Genomic DNA, 12735 nt, shown 5'->3' on the forward strand with positions numbered 1-12735 from the left:
GAATGGGAATGGGAATGGAAATGGGAATGGGAATGGGGGTGAAGATGGGGATAGGATGGGGATGATGGGGATGGGATGGGGAATGGGGATGTCTCCAGCCCGCAGAAGCGCGGGTGGCACAGCGGGGGCTTAGGAACAGTGCGGCAGCGAGGGTCCTGCAGCACAAAGGTGTCCCCAGAGTCCTGGAGTGGCGGTGTCCCCCGGGGACAGCCGAGCCGTGCGGAGCACCAGGAATGGGGGGATCCCTGGAATCCCGGGTCCCAGCCCAGCCCGGCGATGTCCCGCACAGGTGCCCGGGGACACCCCCAGGACACTCCCGGGCGCAGCTCCTGCCGGCGGAGCTGCTCCGGTGAGCGCGGCCCCGGCGCTGGAGCCTTCCCCGGCTCCGCAGGCTCCAGGCGCTGCTTTTCCACCGCTCCCAGCCCTGCTCGGAGCAGCCCAGCAGGGCACAGGACGGGAATGTCCCCTCGGTCCTGCCAGGGGTCTGAGAACCCGAAAAATCCACGCTGAGCCTCCGAAATTCCGGAGCAGGGATGCTCCAGCTCCCAGCTCCCAAATCCCAAATCCCGGGATTTGGCAGCAGCGGGGTTGGGGTGGGGACGGTCGCTGCCTTGACCCCCCCCCACCCCTTTTGCCACCCCTGTGCCCGGCACAGCTGTCGGGACGGGGGAGCCAGCGGTGCCTCCTCCTGCCACCAACATCTGGCGGCACAGCTGGGCGCGCACAGCTGGCGGGGGCGGCGGGGCCGCCCCTTCCCACCCCTGCGGGGTTTGCTGCGCCCGGAGCCCTCGGGATGAGCCGCCCGGAGGTTTGGAGGAATTCTGGCTGAGGGAGGGAGCGAGCGGGGCCTGAAGGTTCGGGGATGTTCTCGCCGAGACACGATAATTAGGGAGAGGATACGGACAATAAGGAAGAGTTTCACACTTAACTTCCCTTGTCTAATCAATTAGGTAGGAACAGAGTCGCTCCGTCCATCCGGCCTCCCGAGGAGGGGAGGCTCCCCTCTCCTTCTTGAATAAATTTTAAAAGCAGAGCGATGGACTCGCACCGATAATTGCCCAAAGGTTGGGGAAACTCAGGAGCAATGCACTGAAAAAAAAGGGAAAATGAGGTCAAAAAGCAGAGGAAAAAAATGGATAGCACCAAATACGTTCCAGGCTGAGCATGCAGAATACTGCCTTAAAGCTCAAGCTGATAAAGAGATGATAATAACTAAATGGACTTAATGAAGATATTAATTCCCAATCTCTGAATCTCCTTCTCCAACCCTTTCCCTGTTTCAAAAATGAAGACACAAAGCAGTGCAGGTTTCCCTGGGCCAGTTCCACCCTGTGTTTCTTGCCCTGCCTCTTATTTTTTTCCTCCTCAGCATCAGCCTCGAAACATCTGGGTGGTGGTGGAGCTGGGAGCTGGAAGCGCCACAATTTAGTGAGAAAGGATGTTTTTGTGCTATTTCCAACCTTCCCAGAACAGAGCCCTTCAGAAAGCCCCTCACAAAGGCTGCTTTTTTGGCCTTTTTTTTTCCTCCCCACCACTTTGAAAAGCTGGGTGAGATCCTCCCTTATCTGCCTTCAGCAGCCTTGTACAAGAGAGAGACGATCCGAAAGGGGGGGGAAGGGGTGACAGAAACCCTGGCCAACTTTGGGGTGTTTTTTGGGGGGTTTTGTTTGTTGCTTTTTTAGCTCCTTTTGGTTCAAACTGGAGTTCTGGAGCCCCTCCAGCCTCCTCCGTGCTGGGGGAGGATGTGGGACCACAAAGATTTACTGGAGACCGTCGCCGATTAGAATTCTGCTTTTCCCCATATTAAAATTTCTCTTTTTTTTAAAATTATTTTTTTAAATTTTTTTTTGGTAAAATATTGAATCAGAGTAAATCTGGGGGAAGGTTTAAAGAAGCTGCACTGCTGAGCACACCTCATCCATCCCCACTGGATCCCTGAGTCCTTGGGCTGAGCGCCACATGTCCCCACAGCCTGGCGGGTCTCCAGCTGGATCTCCTCTGGTCCTGCCCACCCCACGTCTCTTTTGGGGTGTAATCCCCCGGCAGGAATGCCTGGAAGCACCAGGATTTTTGTCCTGCAGAGCTGCACCCCTCAGCTGCCTGAAAGGGACAACAGGGATAAAGCTTCAGAGCATCCTCATGGGAAATCCACCCCACGGACAATCCCTGAGTGTCCTCATGGGAAATCCCATCCCACGGGACAATCCCTGAGCATCCTCATGGGAAATCCACCCCATGGACAATCCCTGAGTGTCCTCATGGGAAATCCACCCCACGGACAATCCCTGAGTGTCCTCATGGGAAATCCACCCCACGGGACAAACCCTGAGCGTCCTCATGGGAAATCCACCCCACGGACAATCCCTGAGCATCCTCATGGGAAATCCACCCTATGGACAATTCCTGAGTGTCCTCATGGGAAATCCCATCCCATGGGACAATCCCTGAGTGTCCTCATGGGAAATCCACCCCATGGGACAAACCCTGAGTGTCCTCATGGGAAATCCCATCCCATGGGACAATTCCTGAGTGTCCTCATGGGAAATCCACCCCACGGACAATCCCTGAGTGTCCTCATGGGAAATCCCATCCCACGGGACAATCCCTGAGCATCCTCATGGGAAATCCCATCCCACGGGACAATCCCTGAGCGTCCCATGGGAAATCCCATCCCACGGGACAATCCCTGAGGGGTCAGGACCCCCGGGAGGGCACAGGGACTCAGGGAACCCAAAAAGGGCATTTTTGACCCCATTTAGCACAATCACCGAGTGGGCAGGGACAGGGAGTAACCCCAGGCCAGCCCCACACCGAGCTGCCATTCCCAGATCCTGGAAAACCAGGATGTCCCTTTCTGCAGCACATCCCTGAGAACATATTTTATCTTCTACATAATCACAAGGAGAGCGGGGAGGGGAAAAAAAATTATTAAAAAAAAAAAAAAAATCCCCTCGCCTTCGAGATTCCCAGACAGTTCACTCAGCATCCTCCTGCTACTGATGTAATCCTGGAGGAAAATCCCCTGGGTCTGGGGAGCTGGAGCTGCTCCCAGCCCGTCCCTGCAGGGGGGTGGGCAGCCCCCAGAGCCCCTCGGAGCTGCAACACCCTGGGCACGTTTTTATGGCCCCGTTTATGCACTTGTTGAGTGCCTAAATTCCCCCCGTGCCCCCGCGGGGAACATTAATAGCTCGGCGGAGCTCTTTGCTAATTCCATTTGCTGTCCTTTGCGTTCAGCTGCAAGAAAAATTAGCCAGGAATAAAAACATGACCTCATAACAAACCAGCACAAGAACCCTGAGCAGGTACCGCCTCCAGCCCCAAAAATCTTCACCCTGCACTCAAAACAACCTCAGGGCAAGCCCCGAGCTGAGGGGGGGAGCAAGTGGAACGCGAGATAAGGCCGTGGCACCGGGCCAGGGGCAGATTTGACCCAAATTGCTCCATCTCCAGCTGGCTGAGCCATTCACTCATGCAAGGGCCTGGCCTGGCTGCCAGGCTGGGGCTGCTCTGGCAGGGATGGAGGGATGGAGGGAGGGAGGGGGGCTCTGGGGGCTTTGTTTTGTTTGTCCCAGCGCCGTGGTTATCCAGGGAAGCGTGACACACGTGGTGGGAATGCTCGGAGCTGCCCGAGCAGCTCCGCCGGGACCTCTCCTGCTCTGCTTTCAGCTCGGGAGCAGCACCCTGGTTCATGGTGGGAGCCAAAACTCTGTCCTGATCCCATAACCCTGTCCTGATCCCATAACCCTGTCCTGATCCCAGAGTTCTAATCAGATCCCATAGCCCTGTCTCGGTCCCATTAGCCTGCCCTGGTCCCAGAGTTCTATCCAGATCCTATAACCCAGTCCAGATCCCATAGCCCTGTCCTGATCCTATAACTCTGTCCTGGTCTCCATAACCCTCTCCTGATCCCAGAGCTCTGTCCAGACCCCATAACTCTGTCCTGGTCCCCATAACCCTGCCCTGGTCCCAGAGTTCTGTCCTGATCACAGAGTTCTATCCTGATCCCATAACCCTGTCCTGATCCCAGAGTTCTGTCCTGATCACAGAGTTCTATCCTGATCCCATAACCCTCTCCTGATCCCAGAGCTCTGTCCTGGTCCCCATAACCCTGTCCTGATCCCAGAGTTCTGTCCTGATCACAGAGTTCTATCCTGATCCCATAACCCTCTCCTGATCCCAGAGCTCTGTCCTGGTCCCCATAACCCTGTCCTGATCCCAGAGTTCTATCCTGATCCCATAACCCTCTCCTGATCCCAGAGCTTTTTCCTGATCCCATAGCCCTGTCCTGGTCTCCATAACCCTCTCCTGATCCCAGAGCTGTGTCCAGATCCCATAGCCTTGTCTTGATCCCAGAGCTCTGTCCAGACCCCATAACCCTGTCCAGACCCCATAACTCTGTCCTGATCCCATAACCCTGTCCTTGTCCCATAGCCCTGTCCTGATCCCATAACCCTGTCCAGACCCCATAACCCTGCCCTGGTCCCTGAGTTCTATCCAGATCCCATAACCCTGTCCTGATCCTATAACTCTCTCCTGATCCCATAACCCTGTCCTGATCCCATAACCCTTTCCAGACCCCATAGCCCTGTCCTGATCCCATAACACTTTCCAGACCCCTTAGCCCTGTCCTGATCCCATAACCCTGTCCTGATCCCGTAACCCTTTCCAGACCCCATAACCCTTCCCAGACCCCATAGCCCTGTCCTGATCCCATGACCCTTTCCAGACCCCATAGCCCTGTCCCAGGTGTGCCACCCCACAGAGCCCCGGGCTCTGCAGGATCCCAGCACCCCAGCCCTGTCCCAGCTTTCCGGGATGGCTGCAGACCCCGGGGCAGCAGGGAACCCTCCCGTGGCCTCGGAGCTCTTTGGGGTTTGCCACCACCACGGGTGGGGGTGAGGAGGAACCAGCCTGGAGTGGGATTTTCCAGCCCAGCAGGGTTTTGGGAATCAGGAGTTGTGAAATCATGGAATCACAGAGAAGAGCTCTGGGACCCCTGAGCCCAACCATTCACTGCGAGGCCACCACTGCCCCGTGTCCCCAAGTGCCACATCCACAGGGATTTGAATCCCTCCAGGGATGGGGATCCCTGCCTGTCCCAGGATTTGGATTTTCCCAAATATCCAACCTGAACTTCCCCTGCAGCAGCTGTGGGTTCAGCAGAGCAGCATCCAGCCCATCCCATGGATTTTTTGGGATGCACATACAAATCCTGCAGGGCTCAGGGCTTGGCCAGACAGCTGCTGGCACAGTGACCCGAAAAAACGCCGAAATAGAAAATGCAACCAATCCTACAGTTTCCTGTCCCTTCCCGTTCGGGTTTTGCTCGGCTAAATCTCTCCTGAATCAGCCTAATGTCTCTCCTGAATCAGAAATGTCCTTTAATGAAGTGCAGCAGGGCTCTGGCTTTATTTCCCAAGCTCCAGCAAGGTTTAATCCCTGCCTCTCTAAGCCACGTATGCTTTAAGGAGATTTTTTACTCCCTGGCATTCCACGCCTGTTGTGTTTTAAACTGCCACCGGTTTAGTTTAGAGCCCCAAAATGTTGGTGGAACTGCAGGGTGGAGGTGGGAGAGGGGCTTAAAAATAACCTCAGAGCAGGGTAACCCATGGACCGAGTTCTCCTAGAGAGGCTGGAGGTGTCCCAAAAAATTTGGGAAGGGTCTGGGGGTGATGAGCACCCTCGGGGGTGATCCCAGGGCACCCCACAGGCACCAGGAGTGGATTTTGCTAATTAGTCCTGGCTTAATTTGGGCAAACTTTGTGCTCTGTTTGGTGAAGCCCAGCCTGGAGTGAGCCAATCTGCAGGAGGAGGAAAAGCCCTCCTGGCCTCTCTGTTCTTCCCTGGGAGAGCCCCACTCAGGGGGGATATTAAAGGCTTTTGTTTCCAGGAGCTGTCAAAGCCCTCACCTTTCACAAGCACTAAAACAACCCAGGGAAAAAAAAATAAAAAGAAAAAAAAAGAAGAAAAAATAAAAAGATCTGCGAGTGGAATAATAATTGTGGAGCCATAAATCTGAGCCTGTAAATCAGGGATTGACGGGGCGGTTGCTGTAATGTCTTGGGAGTTCACGTTTGAGGGTTTCTTTCACCTGAGGAAAAGAGAGAAGAAAAAAAATAAAAATCCCTGAGTCTGTGCCCTTCCACTCCAGGGGTGCTGTAAATCACCTTAATGTTACACCCTGGCTCTTAAAGAGCCCGAAAAGAGCGGAGAGGGAAAGTGGCTGAGTGAAAGGGGACAGGGAGAAAGCTTGGATTCCATCAAAACCACCCCAGGGAGCCAAAGAATTCCCTGTTAAAGGCGTAGGGCAAATCCTTCACTCCCCGAGGGACAGGCTGGGGACAGGATGGGGACAGGCCCGGGACAGCCTGGCTGCTGCTGGAAAACCAGAAGGATTTTCTAGGATCAGCCCGTCTGCTTTGGGATTTGGGGGAACACGAGGTGGGAGCAGAGATGGGGAAGGGGGATTGGGGTGATGCTCAGAGGATGAGAGAGCCCCGGGAAAGGCAGGGCTCGCCTGGGGAAAGGCAGAATTCACCTGGGGAAAAGTGGGATTCACCTTAGGAAAGGCAAAATTCGCCTGGGGAAAGGCAAAATTCGCCTGGGGAAAAGTGGGATTCACCTTAGGAAAGGCAAAATTCACCTGGGGAAAGGTAAAATTTATCTGGAGAAAGGCAGAATTCACCTGGGGAAAGGCAAAATTTCCCTGGGGAAAAGTAAAATTTATCTGAAGAAAGGCAAAATTCACCTGGGGAAAAGTGGGATCCACCTGGAGAAAGGCAAAATTTCCCTTGGGAAAAGCAAAATTCACCTGGGGAAAGGCGGGGCTCACCCGTTCTGCGCGGCCACAGCACCACAGCCCTGCCTGCAGCCTCCTCAGCTCTGCCCTGGGCTAATTCCTGTGGGAATTCTCTCGGGGAAGGAGGTGAGACCCCTCAGCAGGAAATGTTCAATCCCATCGCTTTGGAAAACTCGTCTGGGAACAGCATCCGGCAGTGCCTGTGCCCTCCAAAGCGCCCAGCAGCAGCCCAGGAGGGGATTTTGGGGCAAATCCAGCCCTAGGAGGGGATTTTTGGGTGAACCCAGCCAAATCCCGCAAATCCAGCATCCGGGGGAAAACTGGAGGGGGTTTTATTTCAGCAGAAGCGAACATCTCGCTGCCTCCATCCGGGCCAAGCGTCGGGCAGGGCATGTGGAGCATCCCAAAATGCACATCCCTGCCAGCAGCGGGCCCGGGCTGGGGCAGTGGCACAGCCTGAGGAGCTCCAGGACCACCCCCGGCCCGACGAGAGCCGCAACATCCCGCAGCATCCCCCAGCATCCTCCAGCATCCCCAAACATCCCGCAGCATCCCCCAGCGTTCCACAGCATCCCCAAACATCCTCCAGCATCCCCAAACATCCCGCAGCATTCCCCAACATCCTCCAGCATCCCCAAACATCCTCCAGCATCCCCAAACATCCTCCAGCATCCCCAAACATCCCGCAGCATCCCCAACATCCTCCAGCATCCCCAAACATCCTCCAGCATCCCCAAACATCCTCCAGCATCCCCAAACATCCCGCAGCATCCCCAAACATCCTCCAGCATCCCCAAACATCCTCCAGCATCCCCAAACATCCCGCAGCATCCCCAAACATCCCGCAGCACCCCCCAGCGTTCCACAGCATCCCGCAGCACCCCACAGCATCCCCAAACATCCCGCAGCATCCTCCAACATCCCGCAGCATCCTCCAACATCCCGCAGCACCCCCCAGCATCCCGCAGCATCCCCCACCATCCTCCAGCATCCTCCAGCATCCCCCAGCATCCCCCAGCATCCCCCAGCACCCCGCAGCATCCCCAAACATCCCGCAGCACCCCGCAGCACCCTCCAGCACCCCGCAGCATCCCCCAGCACCCCGCAGCATTCCCCAGCACCCCGCAGCATCCCCCAGCACCCCGCAGCATTCCCCAGCACCCCGCAGCATCCCCCAACATCCCGCAGCATCCCCAAACATCCCGCAGCATCCCCCAGCACCCTGCAGCATCCCCAAACACCCCGCAGCATTCCCCAAACACCCCGCAGCACCCTCCAGCATCCCCAAACATCCCGCAGCATTCCCCAACATCCCGCAGCATTCCCCAAACATCCCGCAGCATCCCCCAAACATCCCGCAGCATCCCCCAAACATCCCGCAGCATCCCCCAACACCCCGCAGCATCCCCAAACATCCCGCAGCACCCCCCAGCATCCCCAAACACCCCGCAGCATTCCCCAACATCCTGCAGCATCCTCCAGCATCCCCAAACACCCCGCAGCATCCCCCAGCACCCCGCAGCACCCTCCAGCACCCCGCAGCATCCCGCAGCATTCCCCAGCACCCCGCTCCCACCGCAGAGGGCTGCCCGCCTTTCCCACATCCGTCTGTATAAAACAACAACGCGTGACCCGAACTCAGCGCCCCCAGCAAACAACCCCCGCACCTCCACAAAATACCCCTGCAACCCTACAAGGTGCAGCTGTGGCCCAGCCCCAGCCCGCATCGCTCATTAAGCGCCCGGAGCCGGCGTTATTATCTGAGCGTTCCCCCAGCCCCCTTCCCCAGCGGTAATTTCTCCTTATCTGCATATTTTATTGAAAATTAAAATCCTTTCGCGTTTTTTCCCAGGGCTCGCGCGGGAAGGATCTTTTCTCGCAGCCCCACTTGACTCCAATTAGTTGGGATAACAAAGCTGCCGCTGTCGGGGGATTATTGACAAATGCTCGAGGGGAAAAAAAAAAAGAAAAAAAGAAAAAAAAATAAAGTGTTGGGGGAGCTGGAGAACGGTCTGTTAAAATGACAACTTTTAAGGCTGGAAACAAAACCAGTGGGCCACGAACAGCGCTGGGGAGGCAAGGAAAATACCAATTCCTTCTTTTTTGGATGGCATTTCCATTGATCAGCCCCCTCGAGCCAGGATTTTGTGTCGCGATTCCCCCGGGTCACCACCACCACCAGCATCCCTCCCTGCATCCCTCTGGGAGCAGCAGCTGTGCAGGGAGGGAGCTCCGAGGGTGGAAATCCATCCCATCAATCCCATCCCGTCCCATCCCATCAGAACTCAAAATGTCCCTCAGACATTTTTGGAGGTTCCAGGTCAGGAGCATTTTAGACCCTGGCACAGCTGCAAACAGCTGTGATTTTGGGTTTGAGCCATGGGATGAGTTACCAACCTTGCAGGAAGAACAAGAAGTCACAAAAATTTAGATATTAGAGTAGAAGTAGTCACAAAGTAGAGGGAAGAATTTCTGAGTGCTGTACAGGGGGGTTTTTACTTTGTACATGGGGTCAGAAGTTTTAAGATGGAGGAATGTAGGCCAGTCCTGTTTCTCCTCTTTCTCCTTCCTCTCCTCCATGTTCTTGGTGATGTTGGCACTCACAGGTTGGTTTAGAGTAGAAAGGCACCATTTAATATAGGTAGTAGGCATTGGGGAAAACTGTAACCATGTAACACGCAATGTCCCATATAAAAGATAGAAAATCACCATTTAATACAGGTAATAGGCATTGGGGAAAACTGTGAACATGGAACGTAATGTACCATATAAAAGATAGAAAATCACCATTTAATATAGGGAATAGGCATTGGGAAAAACTGTGAACATGGAACACGTAATGTACCATATAAAAGACAGCAGCAGCCCTGGGCAGGGGGGAGAAGAGGAAGAAGAAGAAGAAGAAGAAGAAGAAGAAGAAGAAGAAAGAAGAAGGAGAGAAGGAGTCAGAGAGGATGTCAGGGTGTGTGTGTGCCTCTGCCTGAGCTGTGAGCAAACCACAGCAGCTCAAGGAGAAAATCTTTTAGATAACTCACAATAAACTGCCTTGAGACCAGACAACAGAGACTGCTGAGCCTTTCCTTGGAAGCTCGGGATGGAGGAGAGACTTTTCCACCACACAGGAGCCACCCCCGACCTAGGATGGTCTTTGGCCCATCCCATCCCATCCCAATCCCATCCCAATCCCAATCCCATCCCAGTTTCCTCCTGCTCCCAAATCCCGTTCCCATGGGCGCCCGCCGGCTCCTGCCCCTCCAAACCTGCTCCTGCAGCTGCGCCCCTGCACAAAAGGACTGAGGAGCATTGAGAGCAGCACAACTCCTTCACTGATAACTCCTTCATATTTTTTACCCCCCTCTTCTCCTTAATTTCGACTAAAAGAATAGAGGGGGGTAAAAAAAAAAAAAAAAAAAAAGAAGCGCGCTCCATAAAGGGCAGTGAGTGTTATCCCCGAAAAAAAGGGGGAAAAAAAAATCAATAAAAACCGCACAGAGCTTTTTTTCTTCCCTAGGTGGCTCGGACAGCTGGCTCTTTAAATATTAATCAGGGGCTCATTGATATGCAAATAGGGCGAGGGGGAATAATGCTGCCGCAGCTGCGCAGCCCCGGCCTCCTCTCCAGGATGAATGGGAATATCTGAGGACACAGGTGCAGGGATCCTGCTTAATTCGGGAATTTGGGAGCAATCTCCTCCCCCCCGACGCTGCCTGCCCACCGGACAAGGTGTTAATGTCGTGCTGTGCTGTCCCCTGGCAGCCCCGCTGGATTTTTGCCCCGACACTTGGCCACTTGGGAGGGATTATTTATTGTTCCCTTCCCAGAACCAGCGGTAAACAGGAAAACCGGGATGTGCAGCGTCCCTGTCCCCCAGCCCGGCTGCCACCTCCTTGTGACAGCTCAGCACGCGGTGGGACAGTCCAGCGGTGGCATCTGTGACTGAAACAGATTTTTAAAATTCACTTCAGTTGACAAAATGCATTATTTCTATTTTAGCTTGTAGAATTATGCATTCTACTGATGAATTTTAACTTTTTATTTAAAGTCTGTTGATTTATTCCACCTATCGCTTCAGCCAGGGAGCTGCGGGTGTTGGGGTGGCACCTGCTGCCCCTCCTGCCCGATGCCCACCCTGCTGTGAGGAGGAGCAGAGGGGCAGAGGAAAGGCCAGCAGCTGCTGGGTGCCACCTCTGCGTGTCCTGGACAGGCTGGGGTGGCCAAGCTGGGCAACCTTGGCCAGCACCGAGTTCCTGCTCTGTGCTCCTGCGGGGACAGGGGGACAGGGGGAAGGTGGGGCAGAGCCCCGGGCAGCATTTCGGGTAACCAGGGCAGAGTCAGACACCCCAAAAACACCCAGAGGGCTCCACTCGCACAGGCTGGTGCCCCCTGGCATTTGTCACACGGCTGCCCCGTGGCTGAAATGATCCCAAAAAGGCTGATCCTGGAGCTGCTGGGGGAGGTTGGGATGAGGCCAAAATGATCCCAAAAAGGCTGAGCCTGGAGCTGCTGAGGGAGGTTGGGATGAGGCCGAAATGATCCCAAAAAGACCAAGCCTGGAGCTGCTGGGGGAGGATGGGATGAGACCAAAATGATCCCAAAAAGGCCGAGCCTGGAGCTGCTGAGGAAGGATGGAGCTGTGCTGGGGGAGGTTGGGATGAGGCCGAAATGATCCCAAAAAGACTGAGGAGCCTGGAGCTGCTGAGGAAGGATGGAGTTGTGCTGGAGGAGGTTAGGATGAGGCCAAAATGATCCCAAAAAGGCCGAGGAGACTGGAGCTGCTGAGGAAGGATGGAGCTGTGCCGGAAGAGGTTGGGATGAGGTTGGAATGATCCCAAAAAGACCAAGCCCAGACCTGCTGGGGGAGGTTGGGATGAGGTTGGAATGATCCCAAAAAGACCAAGCCTGGAGCTGCTGAGGGATGGAGCCGTGCTGGAGGAGGTTGGGATGAGGCTGGAATGATCCCAAAAAGACCAAGCCTGGACCTGCTGGGGGAGGATGGAGCTGTGCTGGAGGAGGTTGGGATGAGGCTGAGACATTCCTGGGATGTGCTGGCACCACGCTGCTTTGGGGGAATCTTCTGTCCCTGGATCTCCTTCACAAAGAAAAGCTTTGGGAGAGTGGGAAGCTGGGCCAGACAGGGAATAAACAGGGATTGGTGGCACAGAGTCCCCGAGCCAGGATCGGGCTCTTTTCCCCTAAAATCCAACTCCTCCCTGCTCCTGCACCATGCTGGGAGTGCTCCATCCCCTCCCTGCCATCATCAGCTGGGAAAATCCATTTTCCCAGGAATTCTGTTCTGTTTCCCTGTGCCTGTGGAAGAGCAGAGGCAGCGCCAGAGATGTGGCACATCCCTGCCCATCCTGCTGCATCCCAGTCATGGAATATCCCAGAATAGTTTGGGTTGGGAGGGACCTTAAAACTCATCTGGTTCCACTCCCTGCCACAGGGACACCTTCCACCATCCCAGGCTGCTCCCAGCCCCGTTCAACCTGCCCTTGGAAAGATTTCCAAGATCATTTTCCCAACCAGGGAATGATGCTTCTCACATCCAGGACCCCCTTCAGCCCTAAATTGTGGCATGTCCCCACATTTGTCAGCGAACACCAGAATTTCCTCCTCTATAAAGCTGCAAAACCACCCAGCCCGTGTTGCTCCGTGCTCTGGAAGGAGCAATTATCCCTTTCCGAAGCCCAAGGAAATCAAACCCCTCCCCATAATCACCTACTGGATTTTATCAGCGTGTTTGGGTTACGCTTTGCCCCTTTGGCCAATTCCTAATTGATTCTTTAATCCCGACAAGTTTTTTATTGCCTGATACAAGAGGGATTTAGCCCAGGAAAGCTGCTCCAAACCCTGGGAGACGCAGGACACGGGGCAGGGATGACCTCATCCCAAGGCAAGGCTTTATTTGATAATCTATCAGTTATTTATTATTCTAA

Source organism: Lonchura striata, chromosome 14 (genome assembly GCF_050655825.1).
Source record: "Lonchura striata isolate lonStrDom1 chromosome 14, ASM5065582v1, whole genome shotgun sequence".
NCBI lineage: Eukaryota > Metazoa > Chordata > Aves > Passeriformes > Estrildidae > Lonchura > Lonchura striata.